This window comes from Capricornis sumatraensis, chromosome 21 (genome assembly GCF_032405125.1).
Source record: "Capricornis sumatraensis isolate serow.1 chromosome 21, serow.2, whole genome shotgun sequence".
Classification (NCBI taxonomy): Eukaryota; Metazoa; Chordata; class Mammalia; order Artiodactyla; family Bovidae; genus Capricornis; species Capricornis sumatraensis.
Genome location: NC_091089.1, coordinates 13,691,026 through 13,717,844, shown reverse-complemented (window position 1 = coordinate 13,717,844; position 26,819 = coordinate 13,691,026).

Here is a 26,819-nt window from a genome sequence, read left to right as displayed (position 1 = left end):
CGGTACATTTTTAGGAATCCAGAAATTTGAAGCACCCTTGAATATCTTGTCTGAGACAAAAGATAAAATGTTCCTTCTCACATTCTGTCTCATTCAGTTCAGTTCAGTTGCTCAGTTGTGTCCAACTCTGTGACCCCATGAATCACAGCACGCCAGGCCTCCGTGTCCATCACCAACTCCCAGAGTTCACTCAAACTCATGTCCATTGAGTCTGTGATGCCATCCAGCCATCTCATCCTCTGTCGTCCCCTTCTCCTCCTGCCCCCAATCCTTCCCAGCATCAGGGTCTTTTCCAATGAGTCAACTCTTCTCATGAGGTGGCCAAAGTATTGGAGTTTCAGCTTCAGCATCAGTCCTTGCAATGAACACCCAGGACTGATCTCCTTCAGAATGGACTGGTTGGATCTCTTTGCAGTCCAAGGGACTCTCAAGAGTCTTCTCCAACACCACAGTTCAAAAGCATCAATTCTTTGGTGCTCAGCTTTCTTCACAGTCCAACTCTCACATCCATACATGACCACAGGAAAAACCATAGCCTTGACTAGATGGACCTTTAGGACTTAATGGTTTGACTTGGGTTTGCCAAGTGGTGCTAAGTGGTTAAGAACCTGCCTGCCAATGCAGGGGACATAAGAGACACAGGTTCGATCCTTGGGTTGGGAAGAATCCCTGGAGGAAGGCATGGCAACCCACTCCAGTATTCTTGCCTGGAGAATCCCATGGACAGAGAAGCCTGATGGGCTACAGTCCATAGGATCGCAGAGTCAGACACTACTGAAGTGATTTTAGCATGCAGGCATGCAATGTTCTACATATATTGTCTCAGACCGTGAAACTTTGTGGCAGATGACAACAGGACTCATTGGTCCTATGTGTATTATTAGCCACACACACCCAATCTGGAAACTCAGCTCAAAGTGCCAACTCAAGGAAAGTAATTTGCAGATTTGGGACACTCTCCTCCATCATGCAGTGTAGGCACTGACCCAGTGGCTGATATGAAGTACTGCATCCCCTTGACCTGCAGCATACAGGAACCGGCGTCTGTCACCGCTGAGCTCAGGGATTGAATTGTGGAATTTATGCTTTTCAGTCTACCATCTTAAACTCTGCCAGTTAGAAGTTCTGGTTGCTGGGGGCAGCTAGCTTCTGTCAGGTTCCATTGAGTTGATTGCTCTGACCACCATCTGATCACTTTAGGATCCTCTTGCCAAAGTACCAGAAGGCAAGTAAGGGAGTTACAGGACCGGCAGGGATAATCAACTCTGATCATCATAAGCTTCCAGGGTGGCTGCCAAACAGGAGTCGAGAGGCGGAAGTCTGGAAACAAGTACCTTCACTGGGATGTAGCATGGTGCCCGGTGACAGCTGTAAATAGTTCATTTCAGCAACTATGCCCCAACAAGGCAAGACAGCTAAGGACAGACCACTTCATGAAGAGACCGTTTGCTCATTGTATTATATTAGATCCTTTGTCAAAGATCAGTTGGCATATTTGTGACATATTAGTTGGGTAGGAGTCTTTTTCTGGCTTCTATTCTGTTTCATTGATTTTTTTGTCTGTTCTCCCACTAATACCACCGTGTCTTCACTACTTCAGCTTTATAAGAAGTCTTCAAGTTGACTAGTGTCAGTCCTCTGTCTCCATCAGTTTGTGTCTCCAAGTCTTTTTGCCTCTGCATATAAAGTTTAGAGGCATTTTGCTAATATTCACAAAATAATTTTCTAGGATTTTGATTGGCACTGCATTGAATCTGTAGGCCCAGTTGGGAAGAACTGATAACCTGAACAATAGTGAATCTTCCCCTTTATGGCCACAGACTCTTCCTTTATTTAGATTTTCTTTGAATTTGTTCTCAGAATTTTGCAGTTTTCCTCATATAGATCCTGTATGTATTTTGTTAGATTTATACCTAGCTATTTAATTTTGGCGGGTGCTAATGTAAGTGGTATTATGTTTTTAATTTCAAATTCCACTTGTCTTGCTAGTATACAAGAAAGTGTTTGACCTCCCTCTTTGGGGAGTTGTTTGTCTTAGAAAGCCTTTAATTATAAACTCTCAGTTCCTTTGACATGTATATCTTTTAAAAACCTCTTTCCAGTTTTATACCTCAGGAGTGTATTTGTCAAGGACATGGTAACCATCCTTTTGAAAGGTAACTATTAATATCAAGGGAGATAGTGCAGGAGCCTCACTTAGATGGGTACCTTGCTCCAAAGTGTAAAACTACCTCCTGTCATGAAGATATGAAAAGCTTACTTTTCCTTTGGGTAAAACCAATTAGTAAACACGGATGGTCTATGGTCTCTCTTCCCATGAAATCCCTGTTCCTTTTATTTCACTCAGACTCACTTGTGGCCTTTCTCTCCTACCTCAATATCCTCAAACAAAGGCCTTCCTTGCCAGCTCAGCTTTGTCCAGTGCAAATGTTTACTTTGAAAAAGATCATACTGTTTGGGGTAAAGAAGTCAAGAAACCCTCTCCTAAGAAGGTGACGTATAATCAGAGACATGAAGCATGTGAAGGACTAAGTGTTATAAAAACATCAGGAAATATACTCCAGGGGAGGAGCAAGCAGATATTCTCCGGGGCAGAAGTGGGCTCAGTTTGTTTTAGGAGCACCATAAGCACAGTGCCGTTAAAATAGATGGGGAGGAGAACAGCAACTGAGATGGGAATGTTTCACCTAGGTGTTGAAGCCCTTGTAAAACATTTAACAAAGGCCATTTAAAACATTTAACACCTTGTCTTTATGAGATAAGAGGCCATGTTTCACTAGGAGAACTGGCATACTCTGATCCATTTGTAAAAGAAGATTCTGGATTCTAAGCAGAGAACAGACGGAATGAAAATCAAGAACGTAAGCATGCAGACCATTTAGGAAGTGGTCCAGACAAGTGTCAGATCACGGAGGATTGTGCCAGAGTATTAGCAGTTAACGTGGGGTCTGATTCAGCTGTGGTTTCAAGTTAAATGTAGCAAGATTTGCTGAAAGGCTATGTTGGATGAGAAGGAAAAATGTGAACCTGAGACACTGCTTGATCTTCTAACTCAGAAATTGGTCAAGTGGATCAATGATTTGGAACACAAAGCAACCTTTTGTGGAGGGAGCAGAGACAAGAGTATTATTGTGAACAAAACTGATTTGCAATGCCTGCTAGATATTCACATGGGATTTTCTAGTCAAAAGTTCCATCTATGCATCTGTGGAGACAGTGACAGATTTTATTTTCTTGGGCTCCAATATCACTGCAGATGGTGACTGCAGCCATGAAATTGAAAGATGCTTGCTCCGTGGAAGAAAGGCTGTGAAAAACCTAGAAAGCAGAGACATTACTTTGCCAACAAAGGTCCGTCAAGGCAAAGCTATTGTTTTTCCAGTAGTCATGTATGGATGTTGAGAGTTGGACAATAAAGAAGGCTGAGTGTCAAAGAATTAATGCTTTTGAACTGTGGAGTTGAGAAGACTCTTGCGAGTCCCTTAGATAGCAAGGAAATCAGTCCTGAATATTCACTGAAAGGATTGATGCTGAAGCTGAAAATCCAATACTTTGGCCACCATATGCAAACAACTGACTCACTGGAAAAGACCCTGATGCTGGGAAAGATTGAAGGCAGGAGGAGAAGGGGACAACAGAGGATGAAATGGTTGGATGGCATCACTGACTCGATGGACATGAGTTTGAGCAAGCTCCGGAAGTTGGTGTTGGACAGGGAAGCCTGGCATGCTGCCGTCCATGGGGTCAGAAAGAGTCAGACACAACTGAGCGACTGAACTGAACTGATGCACCTGTAATCAATGAGAGCTCATGACTGGTACATGCTGCTGCTGCTGCTGCTAAGTCGCGTCAGTCATGTCCGACTCTCTGCGACCCCATAGACGGCAACCCACCAGGCTCCCCTGTCCCTGGGATTCTCCAGGCAAGAACACTGGAGTGGGTTGCCATTTCCTTCTCCAATGCATGAAAGTGAAAAGTGAAAGTGAAGTCGCTCAGTCGTGTCCAACTCTGTGCGACCTCATGGAATGCAGCCTACCAGGCTCCTCCGTCCATGGGATTTTCCAGGCAAGAGTCCTGGAGTGGGGTGCCATTGCCTTCTCTGACCGGTACATGAACTTGATGTAATTGGCTCCATGGCTTCCCAACAGTGGTGTGGGGTGGGGAGGGAGGAGGCGCAGAGGCAGTGAGGCAAATTCAATGAGTTATAGGTAATGAGGGAGATAAATTATGCAAGGAGATTATCTAAAGATAAAGGAGTAACGTTAATTAGTCACTTTTTTATACATAAGTAGTCAACTCTAACTTCTTTTCTAGAACTCAGATATTTTACGAGAAAGAAGAAATTTAAAACATGTCTTTAAAAAAACACCTGAGATTATAACTGGAAAGAAAATAAGTGAATGGCTATTAAACATCTAAAATTCTGTACATTATTTTCTCAAAATGAAATGTTAGTGTATTAAAAATTATATGGTAAATATTGTATGATATATTTCATATATCCTCTAAGCAAAATGTCTGTTTTCTAATCAAGTTTGAGCTTTTCCTTCCTTCAATATCCTTATAAACTGAATTGTAGATTTGGACACTAATAGCATCTTGAGTCTGTCCACTTAAATTACATTTAATATGTGAAGAAAAAGACTAAATCTTCCCCAGTCAATCAAAAAGGATATTTTCTAAATAGACGTCATGTCTCCAGTTATTTAGCCAGCTTGAAATCTGTATTTTCAAAATTATATACAGGCAGATCATTTTGGATTGAACATAAGATATATATCTGAAAAAATTTTTGTTCTCTCTTTAGCATATCAAGAAATGTGACCAATATGTTTAAATAGGATTTAGAATATTCATTTAAAAAAGCTTTGTTTTTAAGAAATAGCCACCTAAAATCTAATTTCCAAGTATGATGCATTTTGGCTATCTTGATTAACAGTCTTCCTGTTTTATTCCCCACCAGATTCCATTAGGAGAAATAAAATATGAGAAATTACAGATTTTTATGATATTTTAAACATTATTTATACTGATTAAACTGCTGCAGTAAATCTGCTTGAAGGATGAATCTTAAAAGTACTCATCACAAGAAGAGCATTTTATAACTGGTGACAGATGTTCACTAGACATTTTAGTGATCAGTTTGCAATAAATACAAATATTGAAACATTATTATGCACCTGAAAGTAATATAATGTTATATGTCAATTACATCTCTATAAAAAGAAAAAACTCAGATACAATCTACATTTGCATGCGGAATCCCTCTCACAAGCTTTCTGCCCCGGCACCCTTACTTGACAGAAATCATAAATTCTGAAAAGTCAGTGCTCTGTTACTATCTTGTCAGAAAAGCCTTAAATAGATGTGACATTTGATAGTGATTATTAACCTGGCATTGAACCAGTAATTAAACAATACTGTCTGAGTGAAGGAGGGGGGTGCATTGTTTGCTTTTGTTCAGTGGTCCTTCTGACTCTAGTTCCCTAATCTGACCTTGTTTAGGCTCATTATTATTTTCGGTCAGAGCTTAAGATCTAAATCATCACATAGGACATTTTTTTCTCCTATATTCCTATTTTATTCTCAGATAGATTTGTTGTATTCTTCAGAAGTAATAAAATAAAAAGTAAAACAAAACAAAAACCAGACTCAATTCAGGTCTCAACTACCTTTATTACACTAGTTTGACAAATTCCCCGAATGGAGTGGAATGTCAAATAAAACACGTTCTTTGTGTTTGAGTCCTTCCATGTGTTTTAGAGGCTTCCTATTTTCACTGTCAGTGTATATTTTTTTTGTCTTGGCTCATTTAAAATATGCAGGTGATGAGGAGGTCAGGAGGGACCAGAGGGAGATTCATTAAGTGCATGCATTTAAGTGCAATGCATTCTTCTTACCACTTTATTCTCATTGGCCCACTTAATCCTCCTTAATACTCGCACTGTCATTTTCATTAAAAAAAAAAACAAAACAAAACAAAAAAAACACACAAAAAACTGAAGCTCAAAGTGTTTATGTTGCTCTGTCAAAATTACAGGTTCCATTTTACAATTCTGTCTCTCCAGGGACTTTTTAAAAAGTTTATGTTCTGTAGTGGACAATGAGTGATAAAGCCAGGATTTGCTGGATGAAGAGAAACTAGACATAAATTACAACCTCACTATGAATATTTGATATCAGCTCATGAAAATAAAACCACCTAAAGGTACAGTAAATGATCATGATTTATTAAATAACTAATAAATAGTGTGCTCCTGATTTCTATAATTTATTTATTCTGAAAATCTACAATGATACAGATTACCATTCACTGACCCCCCAAAAATGCTGATGAAGTGCCTTCTGCAGGCCAGACCTGACACAGGAACTCAGGGACTGATGATGGCCCTCTCAGGGGGGTTGCCACATGTAGCACATAAACATACAGGATGCCTAGTTAAATTTGAAATCCAGATCAAGAACATATAATATTTTAGTATGTTTCCTGAAATATTGGAACATTCTTATACTAAAAAAAAAAAAAAGAAAGAAAATTATGCATTCTTTATCCGAAGTTTAGCTTTAACTGGGCATCTCACATTTTATCTGGCAACGGTATCAAACGACCTAAGCTAGAATCAGGGAAAATGAGAAATAATGGAATAAATGTCAAATCCAAAAGATGAGTCAGAGTTAAATATACAAAGATGGAAGGGAAGGGCTTCTTGGGAAGTGATATCAACAATGATGCTGTGGCAGGAGGCAGAGCAAAGAGAAGGCACTGCAAGTCAGGCAGGAATGGAGAGAGTGAGAGGGTGGGTTTTAAGGGGAACCTGCTAAGCAGAGGCAGAGAAGGTGATGGCACCCCACTCCAGTACTCATGCCTGGAAAATCCCATGGACAGAGGAGCCTGGTAGGCTGCAGTCCATGGGGTCGCGAAGAGTTGGACAGGACTGAGTGACTTCACTTTCGCTTTTCACTTTCATGCATTGGAGAAGGAAATGGCAACCCACTCCAGTGTTCTTGCCTGGAGAATCCCAGGGACGGCGGAGCCTGGTGGGCTGCCATCTATGGGGTCGCACAGAGTTGGACACAAATGAAGCGACTTAGCAGCAGCAGCAGTAGCTAAGCAGAGGGCTTCCCAGGTGGCTGAGCAGTACAGAATCCACCTGCCAATGCAGGAGACACAGGAGATGCGGGTTTGAATCCCCGGGATGGGAAGATCCCCTGGAGGAGGAAATGGCAAGCCACTTGCATTCTTGCCTGGAGAATTCCATGGACAGAGGAACCTGGCAGGCTATAATCCCTGGGGTCGCAGAGAGTCAGACATGACTTAACAGGCATGCATCTGTGCATGAGGTCTAACTGTGAAGGTCCATGGTAGGCCTGGGGTAGGCAGCCTCTAGAGGGCCTGCAGTGATTCCTGCCTCCTTGTGTTAAAGCCCTTGGATTCTTTCGATTGCTCATAAGGAGTGGAATATGCAGATGTGACCGTGGGTCTCTTCTGAGATTAGGGACAAAAAAACTGTGACTTCCCTCTCACTGGGCCTTTCTCTCCTCTTCTTAACCCCCTCCCTCTCCTCTCCCTTCTCTCCCCTCCTCCTCCTTCCCTTCTCTCCTCTCTTCCCCTTTCTTCTCTGCCCAGCAGAACCAGTCCATCCCACCCTTGAGTTCAGTTAGCACTTGTGTTAACTGGCGTACCAGCTCTCTTCTCAGGGACCTCTGCTTCTGGCTGCCAGGCCACCAGGAGTTAATGGTATTCCCAGAGCACATATAATTAGTTTGGAGGCACGTCCCAGTCTGACAACTTACTTTCTGTAGATGTGACTTCCCATTTAGAGGACTGCTTGAACTAATAAAATCAGCTTGCACGCATCACCTGAAAGTGCGAAGCAGGCTCTGAGATGACACAAACATAACTTAGCAGAGAATACATGTTCTACCACAAATGATCTATAAAGTATTCCTCACCCTTAAAAAAATAAAATAAAATAAAACTATCTTTCCCCTAAGTAGCCTTTTAAGGAATACTTTTTTCTCTAATGGCCTTACCCCATGAAATTTAGTGCCACAATATATTGTACCTCTGTTTACATAGCGTGCTTGGAAGCTCCACATACTGTTGTCATATCTAAGTTTTTTTCACTCCTGCAAGAACTGATCTTTTATCTCACTGGAAACATTAGTCCCATTGAGTCTGTCTAATATACAGAATGGTGACTCTCAATCAAAGCAAGCAAATAAAAGGCAGAAGTCTTTCAGTAAATTACACACTCCTCATGACAGAAAAATTTCCGCTGTATTATGCGTGCATGCATGCTGTTGCTTCAGTCATGTCCAACTCTTGCGACCCCATGGATTGTAGTCCACCAGGCTCCTCTGCCCGTGGGATTCTCCAGACAAAAATACGGGAGTGGTTTGCCATGCCCTCCTCTAGGGGGTCTTCCAGACCCAGGGATTGAACCCATGTCTCTTGTCTCTGGCATTGGCAGGTAGATTGTTTACCACAAGCGGCCCCTGGAAAGACCCTCCATTGTATTATGCATGTACTTTAAAAAGCATTTTTATGATGTGAAAAGTAAAGTTATATTTCTGCCATTACTGCTTGCTTTAAACTTCCTGACATTATTTCCATGACATGAAGCCTTCACTGTGGCCAGGAGACTGTCATGATGTGACTGGGGCCTTTGGTCAGCCCAATAGAATCATTTGCTGGTAACAAGAATGAGATTTTATATATTTTATGTCAGGCCCATCCCTGCAGTGGAGGGAAAGGTTAATCTCATCCAAATAGTTAGATTGCCGGGGACTTCCCTAGTGGTCCAGTGGTTAAGACTCCACGCTCCAGTGTAAGGGGTGCAGGTTCAATCCCTGGTCAGGGAACTAAGACACCACATGCAGCACAGTATAGACAAAAATATATTTAAAAGGAAAATGTTGCCCTATAGATGCTGCTGGGGATTAGGAGTATCTCCTCTGGGTCACATTCTCCATCTTTGAGAGTCCTTGAGTTTGTTGATCAATGGATTAACCAAGGACCTGATACCACAGACCTGCCCTGAGTCACAGCCTCAGAAAGCTCTCTTTCCACCTGAGGCCTGAGTCAGCCACTCCATCAGCTGGTGCCATAGGTAAGTTCCATGGGGAGCAGAGAATCCCAGTCTGAAGTTAACAAAAATTAACCCCTGCTGCCTGGAACGTGATTTCTTACTGGAAAATTGAATCCTTAAATCTGCTAGAAAACAAAAGTTCATAACAAGTTCATGTACGTTTAAAGAAAACTATTTTGAGAAACTCTAGATTCTTACCAAGTCATGTCCTTTAAGATAGACACTGTTTATTTTGTACACATTTATTCATTCAACTAATATTTATTGTGTGACTTCTGATTGCTCAGAACGCTGTTGAGCATAAAGGATACAAAGAAGGGAATAAAACACTGGCCTCTCTGAGCTTGCAGACGAAGGGAAGTACAGATAAGCACACATCATTTGTGGAACAGAGGGACAGCTCAGTATCAGGGAGCAACATCTGCGCCTGGATATCAGGCGAGACCTCACCTAAGAGGTAACAGTAAAGCTAAGAAATGAAACCTGACAAAAATAAACAAGGGGGACGACATCAAACTAAAAAGCTGCTGCACAGCAAAAGAAACAGTCAACAAAATGAAAAAGCAGCTTACAGAATAGAGAAAATATTTGAGAACTACCTATCAGATAAGACCCACTCCCAGTGGCTCAGACAGTAAAGAACCTGCCTGCAACACAGGAGAACCTATTTGGATCCCTGGGTCAGGAAGATCCCCTGGAGAAGGGAATGGCTACTCACGCCAGTATTCTTGCCTGGAGAATTCCATGGACAAAGGAGCCTGGCTGACTACAGTCCATGAGGTTACAAAGAGTCAGACACAACTAAGCGACTAACAGTTTTCACTGTCAGATAAGGGGTTAATATCCTCATATACAAGGAACTCACACAATACAATGGTAGAGCAACAAATAACCCAGTTTAAAACTGGGCAAAGGTCCAGAATAAACATCTTTTCAAAGAAGATATACAGATACATGGAAAGGTATGAAAAGGCCAACAGGTATATAAAAAGATGTTTAACATCACTCATCATCAGGAATTGCTGATTAAAATAAAAATCACAGTTAGATATCACTTCATACCTGATAAGATGGCTATCAACTAAGAGAGCAATAAATTCTGGCAAGAATGTGGAGAAAAGGAATCTTTGTGCACTGCTGGTGAGAATCTAACCTGGTGCAGCCACGATGGAAAACAGCACAGAGGTTTTGGTTTGTTTGTTTTTGTTTTTTAAATAGAACTACCGCACAGCCCAGCAATCCCAATGCTGGATAGATACACACACACACACACACACACACACACACACACACACACACACACACACACATATATATATATATTTCCAAAGGGAATGAAATCAGGATTTCAGAGAGATATCTATTCCCTTGTTCATTGAAGCATTATTTACAATAACCCAAGTATAGAAATGCTTGTACCTATTGGTGGAGGAATGGATAAAGAAAATGCAGAATTCATCCTTAAGAAAGAATAACATACTTCCATTTGCAACAACATGAATGAATTTGGAGGACATTTTTTAAAGTAAAATATGCCAGATAGAATACTGCAGGGTGTAACTTTATGTGGAATCTGGAAAAAAAAATGTTGAATGTGTAGGAACAGAGAGTAGAACTTTGATTGTCAGGGCCTAGGGGTGATCGGAGAAGGCAATGGCACCCCACTCCAGTACTCTTGCCTGGAAAATCCCATGGACAGAGGAGCCTGGTAGGCTGCAGACCATGGGGTGGCTAAGAGTCTGGCACGACTGAGCGACTTCACTTTCACTTTTCACTTTCATGCATTGGAGAAGGAAATGGCAACCCACTCCAGTATTCTTGCCTGGAGAATCCCAGAGACAGAGGAGCCTAGTGGGCTGCCGTCTATGGGGTCGCACAGAGTCAGACACCACTGAAGCGACTTAACAGCAGCAGGGGTGATAGAAATGTGGAGAGGTGGGAAAAAGGTACAAACTTTCAGTTATAAGATGAATAAGGCCTGAGATCAAACGGCGACTTGAGTTAAAAATACTATTTTGTATAGATGAAATTTGCTAAGAGAATAGAACTTCACCTTTCCCAACAACAACAAAAAACAGAAGTAAATGTATGAGGTGATGGATGTGTTAACTAACTTCACCACCAGAATCCTTTCACAATGCATGTTTGTGTAATACTTTAAATATATTACAATTTTCTATATCAATTATATCTCAATAAAGTTTTAAAAAAAAGAGAGCTTGAGTCACATTGTCCCTAAAAAGTGTGAAAGAGTCAAATATATACCAAAATATCTCCCATAGAGATTAGAATTCTCAAATTATCCATTCCTGTAAATAAAGATCTATTCATTTAAAGATTGTATGGCATTAAAATAGTATCTAAGAAATTACCCTGATTTAAATGCATTGATCACATCAGTTATTTAGGCACGTTATGAAGTCCAAGAAAAATGAGTAACAAAGTGACCTAGTGGAAACGCCTGGAAGGCAACTGGTCTTGGAACTTACCCAGATTAAGAGGCCAAGGGAGTCACTAAAATTGGCAATCCAGCTGCCTCACTGCTGTAGGGAGGACATAAAGAGAATTTAGACCTCTGTAGAAACACTGCTTCTTTCATTATTTTTCCTGTAACCTGTTCTGATCTTCTGTTCTGTTTCCTGGGCAAAAATGAACTCAGTTCTTTATGTTTCCATTGCTTAGCCTGGCTTCTACTGCTTTGCTACACTCTGCTCCACTTCTCCCACCAAGCCAGGGTGATGAACGCCTAGTTATCTTTTAAGTTATAAATGACATTTCCCCCTGCGGTTTAGTCTCTTCCATCCCTCCTTGATACAGGTACGCACAGTTCATCCTCCCCTGTAACATGAGAGGTCTTCCATCAATATAGAGCACTTTACTTTCATGCATTGTTCATTCACTCATCTCACAAATATTTAGTGACTGTTGCTTACTACAGTAAACATTTTCACGTGGGCCAGGAATAGGCACATTCAATGTAAGTTCTGCTACTGAGTATGGCAATTCATGTCTCAACAGGTATTATTATTTATTTTTTAATATTATTAACTTGAGCACTCAGAGATGTTAAGTAATTTTTCCAAAGCCACAGAGACCAGATATTGTACTGCCAATATTCAAACCCAAACCTCTCAGACTCTATAGCTCAAATGATTAGACCTTCACCACCTTCCTCAGGCTGAGCACCAAAGAATTGATGCTTTTGAGCCGTTGTACTGGGAAGACTCTTGAGAGTCCCTTGGACAGCAGGAAGATCAAACCAGTCTGTCCTAAAGAAAATCAACCCTGAATATTCATTGGAAGGACTGATGCTGAAGCTGAAGCTCCAACACATTGGCCAATTGATGTGAAGAGCCAACTCATTGGAAAAGACCTTGATGCTGGGAAAGATGGAGGGCAGGAAGAGAAGAGGGTAACAGAGGATGAGATGGTTGGATGGCATCACCGACTTAATGGACATAAGTTTGAACAAACTGCAGGAGATTGTGATGGACAGAGAAGTCAGGCATGCTGCAGTCCATGGGGTCCCTAAGAGTCAGGCATGACTGAGTGACTGAACGACCACCTGCCTCACAGTGCATTGTTGTGAAAACTGTAATAACTGTCATTTGTCGTCTGAATTCACTGTTGGTTTTCTCTAGGTCTGTCTCTTAAAACTCCTGGTAATATATAATTGAATGCTGATGTGTTTATTTCCCAAGACTGCTATAACAAAATACCAAAAAGTGGGTATGTTTTGCAAAGGCCAAAAACAATGGAAAATTGTTTTCTCACAGTTCTGAGAGCCAGGAGTCTGATGTCAAGGTGTCTGCAAGGCTGTGGCCCCTCTGAAGGCTCCAGGGACGAATCATTCCTTGTCTGCCTCAGCTTCTGGGGGCTACTGGAAATCCTTGGAGTGACTTAGCTTGTAGCTGCTCGATTCCAATCTCTGATTCCATCATCACATTGTTTTCTCTTATAGTGTGTGTCCTCTCCTCTTCTCATAAGGACACCAGCCGCTGGATGTAGGTCCCACTTTAACCTAGCGTGATGTCAAAGAAGCTTGATTACATCTGCAAAGACCCTATCTCCAAGAAGGTTGCATACACAGGAATCAGAGTTAGGGCTTGAATGTGTGTTTTTTGAATACACAATTCAGCCCACTGTAGCTGGATACTACATATGGAATGTTTTGGAGGATTTGATAATATTATTTTTCTTTAAAATGAGTTTAGCCTATTTTTTTTTCACACATACAAACATTTTCCAGGTGTATTGCTCTACTTCCCTTAGCCTATTATTTTTTTAGTAGAACCGAAACTGAGCCCACTGAAGGTTGAGTACAGTTTCTGTACAATTGTCCTTCTGATTAATCTCAAATCTTTGGTTTTGTATACCACAGGTCCTTACTGAGAGCTGGGGATAGTATTTAGCATATTCTAGATTCTTTCCTTTCTAGCAGATTCTTCTTCCAACTTTTGTGTCCCTAGCACTGTAAGACTGATTAAAACACACACACACACACACACACACACACACACACACACACACACACACACATACTGCTTTTTAGAGACTTTTAACTTACCATTTTATTTCTTTGCTTTATGCAGCTTAAGAAATTGGCATGTGTATCCAGTGGAAAACTGGAATGTCAGATTGATTTCCCTATACCTCATTTTCTCTGAAATTGAACCCTTAAGTTCAGAGTTTCTTGGTACTTCCAAACTAAAAAATTTGTCTCTATAATATTGTGAGTTTGCCAGAAACTCTGATGACTTGTCTACTCTTGATGGCTGAAATGTTTTCAATGTGTTTTCAATAGCCCTAGCTTATACCTTGTGGGTCAGAGATAAACTAAGTAGTTGGTCATTTCCTAAATTCTTCATAATTTTTTGAAAATTAAATTTGACGATCAAATGAAATTGTTATCCTAAACCACTAGGTTCTGAGATGGTTTGTTCTACCATAGTGAAAAATAACAAACAACAAAAAGCAAAGGAATTGACAATGTTAATTCACTAAACATCTATTATCAACTTTCTTCTCAATTGATTTTTTTCACTGTAAGGGCTAGTAAATCAAATACTCCATCGAATAACATCCCTTCCAACTGGGGGTTCACACAACATAAAATTGTTTAATAAAAAAATATAGGTACAAATCCCTGAATATGGAGCTTCTGCCTAAATCAAAAAAAAAAAAGAGAGAGAGAGAGAGAGAGAGAGAGAGAGAGAGAGAGAGAGAGAGAGAAGAAAAGTCTTGGTATGTGGGAACTTTTTACCCCGTAAACATTCATTCTTTTCTTCCTTCCTGGAACATGCTCATGAATAGCAGAAATCTTACTTCCATTTCATTCACAAACATGGTGATAGAGGTCTACCTGCTGTTAATAGCAGATATAAAAGTTAGAAAAGCTTGAATAGTCACACCAGCCCTGGACTCCCATATTTCAACTTATTATTGTTCAGTCCTAAGTTGTGTCCTACTCTTTGCAACCCCGTGGACTGTAGCCCTGTCCTCCATTATCTCCGAGTTTGCTCTGGGAGTTTGCTCAAAGTCATGTCTGTTGAGTTGGTGATGTTATGCAACCATTTCATTCTCTACTGCCCCCTTCTCCTCCTGCCCTCAATCTTTCCCAGCATCAGGGTTTTCTCCCACGAACTGGCTCTTTGAATCAGGTGGCCAAAGTATTTGAGCTTTAGCTATAGCATTAGTCCTTCCAATGGGTATTTAGGGTTGATTTTCTTTAGGATTAACTGGTTTGATCTCCTTGCAGTCCAAGGGACTCTCAAGAGTCTTCTCCAGCACCACAATTCAAAAGAATCAATTCATTGGCACTCAGCCTTCTTTATGGTCCAACTCTCAACATCCACACATGACTACTGAAAAAACCATAGCTTTGACTATACGGACCTTTGTAGGCAAAGTGATGTCTCTGCACCTTAATACACTGCTGAGATTTGTCACAGATTCTTTTCCAAGGAGCAAGCATCTTTTAATTTCATGGCTGCAGTCACCATCTGCAGTGATTTTTCGAGCCCAAGAGAAGAAAATCTGTCACTGCTTCCACTTTTTTCCCTTCTATTTGTCATGACATGATGGAACTGGACACCATGATCTTAGTTTTTTGAATGTTAAGTTTTAAGCCAGCTTTTTCACTCTCCTCTTTCATCCTCATCAAGAGGCTCTTTAGTTAATTCATACTTTCTGCCATTAGAGTGGTATCATCTGCATATGTGAGGTTGTTGATGTTTCTCCTGGCAATCTTGATTCTAGCTTGTGTTTCATCCAGTCCAGCATTTTATATGATGTATTCTGCATATAAGTTAAATAAGCAGGGTGACAATATACGGCCTTGTTGTACTCCTTTCCCAATTTTGAACTAGTCATTTGTTCCAAGTCTGGTTCTAGCTGTTGTTTCTTGACCTGCATACAGGTTTCTCAGGAGATAGGTCAAGGGGTCTCCCATCTCTTTAAGAATTTTCCATAGTTTGTTGTGATCCACACAGTCAAAGGCTTTAGCAGAGTCAATGAAGGAGAAATAGACATTTTTCTGGAATTCATTTGCTTTCTCTGTGATCCAGTGAATGTTGGCAATTTGATCTCTGGCTCCTCTGCCTTTTGTAAACCCAGCTTGTACATCTGGAAGTTCTCAGTTCGTGTATTGCTGAAACCTAGCTTGAAGAATTTTGAGCATTACCTCGCTAACATGTGAAATGAATACAGTTGTATAGTAGTTTGAACATTCTTTGGCATTGCCCTTCTTTGGGATTGGAATGAAAACTGACATTTTCCAGTCCCAAGGCCAAGTGTATATATATATATATATATATACACACACACACACGTATATATACTATATATACTATATATATATAGTAGGACTACAAAGAAAGTTGAACACAGAAGAATGGATGCTTTTGAATTGTGGTGTTGGAGAAGACTTTTGAGAGTCCCTTGGACTACAAGGAGATCCAACCAGTCCATCCTAAACGAGATCAGTCCTGGATGTTCATTGGAGGGACTGATGTTGAAGCTGAAACTCCAATACTTTGGCCACCTGAGGCGAAGAGCTGACTCATTGGAAAAGACCCTGATGCTGGGAAAGATTGAGGGCAGGAGGAGAAGAGGACGACAGAGGATGAGATGGCTGGATGGCATCACTGACTCAGTGGACGTGGGTTTGGGTGGACTCTGGGAGTTGGTGATGGACAGGGAGGCCTGGTGTGCTGCGGTTCATGGGGTCACAAAGAGTCGGACATGACTGAGTGACTGAACTGAACTGATATATGCCCTTTCCCAGTTCGTCATTTTAAAAATGTGCGTTACCTTTCAGACTCTCATTGAAATGAATAACTGGCGAATGTGTTTCATATACTAAGGTCATTAGTTTTTCTTCAAAGAGAGATTGTGAATGTTTTCTCCACATACAGAGTCACCCACAATAAAATTACTTCTTGATAATTTATAAAATATTAGATCCCAAACCATACACTGATGAAGTATTGTGTTGTAGGCTACAGATACTTACTCTTTCGGAAACCTAACGTATAACTATTTGAACTTGATAAGGTTATGAAGTAGTAACCTAATTTACTTTATGAAACCATAACACTCAATCATAAAGAATTTTGAGGTGAAATAGTCAGAGTGAAATTCCTTTAGGCAATAAATACTATTATAAAACAGGAAGAGGAAACCAATTTTCTAAGATTAGAATCAGAGGCTCATTAAAATATTCATTATGTATATGAGATACTCTTGTGGTCCACAAGAGTACCAGATTGAGTGACAGAAAAAACACTGAGGCCAAAAACTTGATTTTATGTAAGTGACAACTCTCAGCAGTTCAAATCAACTTTTGTGTAACATTATGCCACATGCCAGAAAACCTCTGTCATATCACTCTCTTTTTTCTAAAGCTTTTTACTTAATCTTAATTTCATAGTAAAATCACATTGATATTGTGTGGAATAAGACAATTATCTATATTATCTATCTATAATTCATAGCAAATTTGCTGGAATCTGCTTAATTCACAAACTACATGATGCATATATAACTATGAATTGTGCCAAAAGATTTCTATCATCGTCTCTGTAGCAGAGAGAAAATTATTTCTTGAAGAATTTTTACTTTGTTTCTTAAGTTTTATTTCATTTAACATGCCTAGAAAAGAAATAGGGCTGACTGTATTATAAGGAGACAGCCTTGAGTGCCACTGGGGAAGAATTTTCTTCCACTAGACTGTTTGAAAAAATCAATGTAATGGATCTTAACCAGAACCAATATAAGAAGCAAAGGAAATGATTTTCCCTTCTCTTGATAAAAGTCAATGGAAATGTCCTATGAAAAAAACTTAAGTTCTTTTTAAGAAATAGTGCTGGAAGAACTGGACATCCATATGCAAAATAAAAAAAAATAGCCATGAATTTACACAATTCAAAAGCAATAATTCAAGATGGATCACAAACTTACATGTAAAGTGTAAAACTAAATCTCCTAGAAAACAGCATATGAGAAAATTCAGATGGCCTTGGTTTTGGCAATGACATTTAAGATACAACATCTAAGAATGAAATAATTGGTGAACTTGACTTAATTAACATTAAAAAAATTGCTCTGCAAAAGACACTGTCAAAAAAATAAGACAAGACACAGATTGGGAGAAAATATTTGCAAAAGAAACATCTGACGAAAGACTGCTATCTAACATATATAAGGCCTCTTAAACTTTAACATAAGAAAAAAACCAGCCTATTTAAAAATGGGTTCCATATCATATGCCATCAGGAGAATGTAATTTAAAACAACAATGAGATACCACTACTAATGCATACCTATTAGAATAGCAAATGCAGAGTACTGGTAATGCCACACGCTGGTGAGGATGTGGAGCAATAAGAGCTCTCATATATTGCAAGTGGAATGAACACTTAGCAAGACAGTCTGGTTGTTTCTTACGGGATGAACATACTCTTACCATATGATCCAGCAACTGTATTCATTGCTGTTTACCCAAATGAACTGAAAATTATGTCCACACGAAAACCTGCACATGGATGTCAATAGCAGAATTATTCATAAATGCCCAAACTTAGAAACTAGCAGAATGTCCTTCAATAGGTAAAAGATACATAAACTGTTGCTCATCCAAACAACAGAATATTTTTATGTACTAAAAAGAAATGAACTGTCAAGTGAGGAAAAAACATGGAGAAAATTTAAATGCATATTACAAAGTGAAAGAAACTGATTTGAAAAGGCTATATACTGTATAATTACAACTCTAGACATTCTGAAAAAGGCAAAACTATAGAGACAGTGCTGGAGAAGACTTCTGAGAGTCCCTTAGGCAGCAAGGAGATCACACCAGTCAATCCTAAAGGAAATTAACCCTGAATATTCATTGGAAGGACTGGTGCTGAAGCTGACGCTCCAATACTTAGGCCACCTGATGCAAAGAGCCGACCCATTGGAAAAGATCATGATGCTGGGAAAGATTGAGGGCGAGAGGAGAGGGGACGACAGAGGTTGAGATAGTTGGATGGCATCACTGACTCAGTGGACATGAGTTTGAGGAAACCCAGGGAGATAGTGAAGGACAGGGAAGCTGGGCATGCTGCAGTCCCTGGGGTCGCAAAGAGTCGGACACCACTTAGAGACGAAACAACAACAAAATTTGCCATGAAGTGATGGGACCAGAAGCCATGATCTTAGTTTCTTGAATGCTGAGTTTTAAGCCAACTTTTTAACTCTCCTCTTTCACTTTCATCAAGAGGCTTTTTAGTTCCTCTTCACTTTCTGCCATAATGGTGGTGTCATCTGCATATCTGAGGTTATTGATATTTCTCCAGGCAATCTTGATTCCAGCTTGTGCTTCTTCCAGCCCAGTGTTTCTCATGATGTACTCTGCATATAAGTTAAATAAGCAGGGTGACAATATACAGCCTGGATGTATTCCTTTCCCTATTTGGAACCAGTCTGTTGTTCCATGTCCAGTTCTAACTGTTGCTTCCTGATCTGCATACAGGTTTCTCAAGAGGCAGGTCAGGTGCTCTGGTATTCCCATCTCTTTCAGAATTTTCCACAGTTTGTTGTGATCCACCCAGTCAAAGGATTTGGCATAGTCAATATAGCAGAAATAGATGTTTTTCTGGAACTCTCTTGCTTTTTCGATGATCCAGAGTATGTTGGCAATTTGATCTCTTCTTCCTCTGCCTTTTCTAAAACTAGCTTGAACATCTGGAAGTTCATGGTTCACGTACTGTTGAAGCCTGGCTTGGAGAATTTTAATGGCATCACATTTAGTTTATTCTAAACCTTTATATATATACATACATACATATATATATATGGAGAAAAAGAGAGACTTATATGCAACCAAAGGAATAGAAAGAGATCATAATTAATACCATAGACTGAAGGTATCATGTTTCACCAAAGCACCAGCAAATGGTTTATTTCCACTTTTTCCATTTATTGGAGTTGTGTGAAACAGATAAAGTAATAGGAAATCTAATATTTTTAAAAAATCAGTCCAAATAATAATGATAACAGAAGCTATTATTTACAAAGCTCTATGTTAAATATTGGAGCAGGAAATGGCAACCCACTCCAATATTCTTGCCTGGGAAATCCCATGGATGGAGGAGCCTGGTAGGCTGCAGTCCATGGGGCCACTAAGAGTCAGACAGGACTGAGCGACTTCACTTTCACTTTTCACTTTCATGCATTGGAGAAGGTAATGGCAACCCACTCCAGTGTTCTTGCCTGGAGAATCCCAGGGACGGGGGAGCCTGGTGAGCTGCCGTCTATGGGGTCCCACAGAGTCAGACACGACTGAAGCGATTTACCAGCAGCATGTTAAATATTATTGTAATTGTTTTACTGTTAGGAAAACTGAGGTATAAAAAGTTTAAATGGGTGTTCAAGGTTAAAGAGTCAGGAAGTGAAAGAACAGGGATTTTAACTTAGACCCCTGCAATATCACTCTGACCCCATGACCAAGACAAAGTGCATATTAATAGACTTCATGCAGACTATTATTCTCACAGTGTGCTTTTCTATTTCAGATTTCTTTGGTTGTTCAAATTCATTACATCCTTCCAAATGGTATCCTTTATTTGTCTGTCCTTAAATGAAATCACTTTATAGGATATATTATCAATTATGAAGGTGATGAATTGCTGCATTACTTTTCAAAGAGCTGCTTCAGCAGACTGTCAAGTACAACATTTCTTCAACAAGCACTGAGGGTCACGAGTCGTCTTGTCTCAGCCCTAACAAGGGCTCTTTCTTTGCTAGTGATGCAATTAACTGTCAGGTCTCATCACACGTTGTTTCCTCATAAGTAATTCAAGACAAATATCAAGTTGCATGGAAGCTCATTTTAAACAGGATTTCAGCAGTCTTTTGAGATTACTCATTGAAGCATGCATAGATGGTGAGCAAAACTGGATGTTCAGTTGGTACTCCTCAACATATTTAAGTATATTTCATGAAAAATATTAGACAGAGGGAGTATTATGAAAATCTGCTTAATTAAAACCAAAGAAGAAAGGAGCTTATGAAGAAGTTGACATAAAACTTATAATACCAAATATTGCTATAGACTTTGTATTTCTTCTTTCCTTTGCATGAATTTCTTCCTGCGATCTTTTTCATACCTATGTCCTTCTCATCATTTAGCTGTAACATTTTTAAAAATATTTATTTATTTGGCCTCATCTGGTTTCCAGGGCTTCCCTGGTGGCCCAGATTGTAAAGAATCTGTCTGAAATGGAAGAGACCCAGGTTTGATCCCTGGGTTGAGAAAATCCACTGGAGACAGGAATGGCTACCCACTCCAGTATTCTTGCCTGGAGAATTCCATGGACAGAGGAGCCTGGCGGGCCATAGTCCATGGGGTCTCAAAGAATCAGACTCGACTGAGTAACTAACACTTTCACTTTTTATCTTTGGTTGAGGCCCAGGGACTCTCTGGTTGTGGCCAGAGGGCTCAGTAGTTGCAGCCCATGGGTTTAGTTGCCCCATCATGTGGGGGGATCTTAGCTCCCCAAGCAGGGATCAAACTTACGTTTGATCAAATCCCTCACACTGCAAGGCAAACCCTCAGCCACTGGACTGCCATGTGTAGCATTTAATGGTCATTCTTAGGGAGATTTCCTTATCACCTTACCTGAAATAATGTTCCTTTCTCCTTTTATTCTCTATCACATGACTCTTTATTTCATTCCTTATGTACCATTAGGGATGGAAAGTTTGTGTCCCCCTAAAATTCATGTGTTGACATCCTAACCCCCAATGCGATAGCATTAGGAGGTTGAGCCTTCTGAAGATGATTTGGTCATGAGGACAGGGCCCTCAGAGATGGGATTAGTGCCCACAGAAGAAGAAGCGACTCCCGGAGCTGGTTCATTTTTCCTGTGATGCACTGGGGAGCCAGGAGCAGGCCCTCATCAGACACTGAATGTGCCAGCTCCTTGAACATGAAGTCCTCAGCCTCCAAAACTGTGAGATATAAATATTAAGATGTATGATTCAGGGCACTTCTATTTCCTTCTATGATATCTGAATCTTAAACACTCTTTGAACTGATAAGTCATTAGCCAACTTGTCAATAATGTTCTGGTTTTCATGCAGTGTTGTGATTTTTATGTAATCTGTGTCCATATCAGTATTTCATGACACATTAGCAAGAAATTAAATATTTTTCCAACATGTTTATATGATTCATGCCACTTCATTAATTGGATTATCAAGCAATGCAAATGTTAGTCACTCAGTCATATCTGATTATTTGCAATTTCATGGACTGTAGCCCACCAGTCTCCTCTGTCCATGGAATTCTCCAGGCAAGAATACTGGAGTAGCCATTCCCTTCTCCAGAAGATCTTCCTGACCCAGGACTGAACCTCCGTCTTCCACATTGCCGGCAGATTCTTTACCACCTGAGACACCAGGGAAGCCCCAAACAATGTAAAAGCCTGTGAATTATTTGAATCAAAATGTATTGCTTCCTTTAATTAGTTGCTGCTTATGGTGTGATCTGAAATCATTCTTCATTGCAATTAGTGTCTCAGTGACAGAATTATCTTAATTTATTATTTTTTGCTTTGTATTTTATTAATTTTACATATGTTTCCTCTCAGGTCTTTACTAAATGAATTTAATATTCATATGTACTTTCAATTCAGAAGTTTGCAGTTTCTCTATTTCAATGGTACTTTTACTATTTTTCTTTTTTTTTTTTTCAAATTGTAGCTCTCCCAGCCTGTTTTCATTCACATGTTACTTTGGTCCATTCTAGTGAAATCCCAAATAGGAGGAGTGTCATGGAGGACAGTCATAATGGAAGGAGACACCAATCTTGAATAATTTTGGTAAAATTACATAATTTTTTTTAAAATTTTTTAAATGTATATGACCACATGTATACATCAACAGGTTCATCTGAGGTAGCAGAAACAAGAGGCCTGCCACTGAAGCTTCCTTAATTCTATGGAAAGTCCATTGCTGTCAAAGGTATTTTTTATTTATTTATTTATTTTTAATTGAAGGATAATTGCTTTACAATATTATGTTGGCTTCTGCCATATATCAACATGAATCAGCCATAGATGTATATATATGTCCCCTCCTTCTAGAACTTCCCTCTCACCTTCTACCCCATCCCACCCTTCTAGGTTGTCACAGAGCACAGGGTTTGAGCTGCCTGAGTCATAGAGCAAAATTCTCACTGGCTATTTTACATATGGTAGTGTATATGATTCTATGCGACTGTCAACATTCCTCCCATCCTCTCCTTCCTCCTGGTCAAATGTATCAAAGAGAAAAACTACAGGCCCAAAACGGCATCACTTGTTCTATAGCGCATGATACCAAAACTAGATTTAATACCTACCTAATTGCAGTTCCAGCCTTCACCAGAAATGGAGTCTTAATCAACCAGTCTGGAATTTTCCGATCAGCACCAAGAAGGTAATGTGCCAGTGAGACCCTCTACTTCTCCTCTCAGGGGAAAGAGGCAGTCTACACAAATGCTTGTGATTCCTTCCCATTTCCCTCAGAAAAGGTGTCCTGCCCTAAAAATAACTCTTTATTTTCTTTTGCTAATAGTACCCTTGCCCCACCCTTCTTCCTATAAAAGTCTTTCATTTTGCACAACTCCCTGGAGCATCCTGCTAGTTGCCAGATTGGACACTGAGCAAATCATGAATTGCCTAGTAAAACCAACTAGATCTTCAAATTTACCTGGTTGAATTTTATTTTTTTAACAAAAGTAAAACTAAGACTAGCATCCTGTTCAGTATATTTGATAGATAGGTATATGCTCTCAATGCTAAGCTTGAAAGAAGGTAAGACACACACTATATATTTTTTTTTTTTAATCTGTATTTTATAAACAAGTTGGAGAGAAACTTTAAGAAGATAGATCAGGGCATCCCCAGAGAAAGATAATCAGGCTTGGCTTTCTTGAAGTAGGAGAACCCATTTGGCCTAAGCCATTTTGTGACCTGAGCCTGGCCACAATGCTCGCCCTTGAACAGGTGCTGGCAATTAATGATCTTAAGGTAACAAAGGAATGTGGAACAGGGAAAAGGCAATGAAGCAACTGCTGTTGTTGCTCAGTCACCCAATCATGTCCAACTCTTTGCAACCCCATGGACTGCAGCAAACCAGGCCTCCCTGTCCCTTACCATCTGTTTGCCCGAGTTCATGTTCACTGCACTGATGCTGTCATCCAGTGAAACAATAGTACAGTGATAAAGCAGGGTCCTAGCTACCCCTCGAGAGATAGACATAAGATATCTTTGAGTCTGCAGGAACAAAGGCCCCCACCCAGGTAGAGGATGGAATTATGTTGACCATCCTGGCTTCAAACAACAAAGACTTGGATCCTGTTGACCTTTACCCCAATAATGTGCTGAATTCTCCTCTGCTCACACCTCTTTATACATATGTATGTCCCCTTAGCTTAAACCTTCCCCAGTTTTGCTGTTCATGGAAACATTGCTTTAGTAAAGATCCAGCGTTCTTACTGAAGACAAATTGTGCCTCCATACCCCAACACCAAATTAAATTGTTAGGTAGTTAGAATAGGAAAAAGGAGTCCAGAATGGCAGTGGCTCAAAGACAAAGAAGGGAAAAGTCCACGAAAATAGGACAAAGGAAGGTCTGAGGACCAGAGTGAGGACCTCAGGTAAAACAAACAGCCCTTCTGGCTAGCCCCATTTACATAGGGCAGGCTCAGGAGGAGAAGAAAAAAACATATAAAAGGAAGAGCCAAAACTGAGCCGAGGGGCTTGGCTTCTCTTTGCTTCTCTTTGCATCTTTTGGGTCACCCCACCCTCACTCCTTTGCTTGTCAAATAAAACTGAGCTGTAACACGGAGCTGTAACACTGGTCCGTCCATTGCTTCAAATTTTTGCTGTGGCAAGACAGAATGAAGGAAATTACAAACTCCCCAACAAAATCTCGGAGACAACAGTTTTGGCTAAAGTCGAAAAGAATAGCATTTTGCTTTCCCAGGCAAAGGGGGCCACAGTGGGCTAGTGCCCTCAGAATTGTGTCTTTTGACCAAAGGATTTAGTGAGGAGTATTTTAGAAGTGGATCAAGAGCCCATGATCAGCTCTTGGACATTCTTCTGTTTGGTTGATGGTGATGTAATTGGAACATTATTAACTGGCTCTGCCAGCCAGTCTGGGGTCTACATGGGCAGCCTACAGTTAACTTCTTCTACCTGGTGGGGCTTTCAGTATCTGCAAAACAGCTCAAAGATATTGCTATTTATATCTGTTGAGCGGGAAGGAACCAGGACCTGCCCCAAGGCCGCACTATTTTTTCTTTTGATTCCGTCCCTTCCCTAATTAGCAACTGCTTGAACAGCCCCTTGGAACTCAGGGAAGGTTTTGGAGACTGAATAAAACTTATTTCCTGTAATCCAGAAATGCAGGACCCAGAAAGGAGGTGTGTCCAGGAGCCCCACAGGGTTCTGTTGGGTATCATTACTTGTTGCAATGAACTCTTAACAAATTTTGCTTAATTTATTACAGATTCTTAATGCCTACCATGCAGATGGAGCTCAATAAATATTTGTGATTGAGCACATTAATGAGTAAATGAACTACAGCATTTGAAATAATTAAGAATCTAACAACCTAATATTTAATGGGCAGGAGGAGCAGACAACATGATAGAAGGAAAATAATCTCCTGATTGAGAAAAAATATAATGTGGGAATATAATATATTCACAGTAATATCAGTTTTCATTTAAAATTTTCCTTCGCATAAGGGAGGGATAATGATGTATAAAGTTGTGCTGTTCAATAAAAGAGATTCAGTGCTGGGGCTGAATAATTCCAGTGTACAATACAAATAGAAAGCTATCAAAAAGCTAATCAGTGGCCAAAGCAGAGATGAAAGGTATCGGCATCACTGGTAAACCAAGATGTCTCCATAAGAAACAGCTCTACATTTTTTCAATTATAGTAAGTCTCCTGCATATGAATGAGTTTTGTCCCAAGAGTGCCTTCATAAGTCCAATTTGTTTGTAAACCCAACAGAATTAGCCTATGTACCCAACAAACACAATTAGCTGTGCAGTCCTGTACAATGCCATGCTCAGCTGCTCAGTCATGTCCAAGTCTGTTGCAATCCCATGGATGGTAGCCCACCAGGCTCTTCTGTCAATCTTGTTTGGATTTTCCAGACAAGAATACTGGAGTAAGTTGACATTTCCTTCTCCAGGGTGTCTTCCTGGCCGAGGGATAGAACCCATGTCACAAGTAATACATTAAAAAACAAACAAAAAATAACACATTTTTAATCTTAGGGTATAGTACCTTGAAAAGTACAGTAGCACAGAACAACAGCGGGCTTACAGGGGGTGGCATTGAATGAACAGGCAAGAAGAACAGGCCTGGAGGAGAGAAAGGAGGTAAAAGATGATGGAGCTGAAGGATTATCAGCAATAGGAGATGAGGGGCAAGCTGCAGTCTCACTCACATCTGCCTTTGATAGCACAGGTTCTAGTTTCTTACTGGATTCAATTCTGTCTACTCTCTTGAAAAAAGGATCTAGTGATATCTGAATAGTACTGTACCAGCTACATCATCACTGCTTTCATGCTTGCTTCCAAACATCCTGGGCTTGAAATAAAGGCGCTGTACTACTATACTCTACACAGTACTGTACAATAAAGCACACGAAAGCACAAGCACTTGTAGAGGGTGCACATGTGTGACAATGTATGCCAGACACGTGAACTAACTTACATGATCGGACATGCAAATGCATGCTTGCTTCTTTGAAAATTTGCAATTTGAAGATTCATATGTTGGGGACTTACTGTACTATGCTTCCCTTTCCTGAGGTATGTAAACCCATACTCCTTAATGGTATCTTTGCCAAACTATTTAACTTTGTAGCCGCATCTATTATTATTATAGTCGTGTTTTTGTGTTTAAGGCATGAGTGCATGCATGCTCAGGCAATAAGTCCCATCCAACTCTTTGGGCCCCCATGGACTGTAGACCACCAGGCTCCTCTGTCCATGGGATTTCCCAGGCAAGAATATTGGAGTGGGTTGCCATTTACTTCTCCTGGGGATCTTCCCAACCCAGGGATCAAACCCACATGTGCTGAGTTTCCCACACTGGCAGGCAGATTCTTTACCACTCCACCACCTGGGAAACCCATTTAAGGCATAGTCATGTTCATTTTAAAATGGCAGCCACA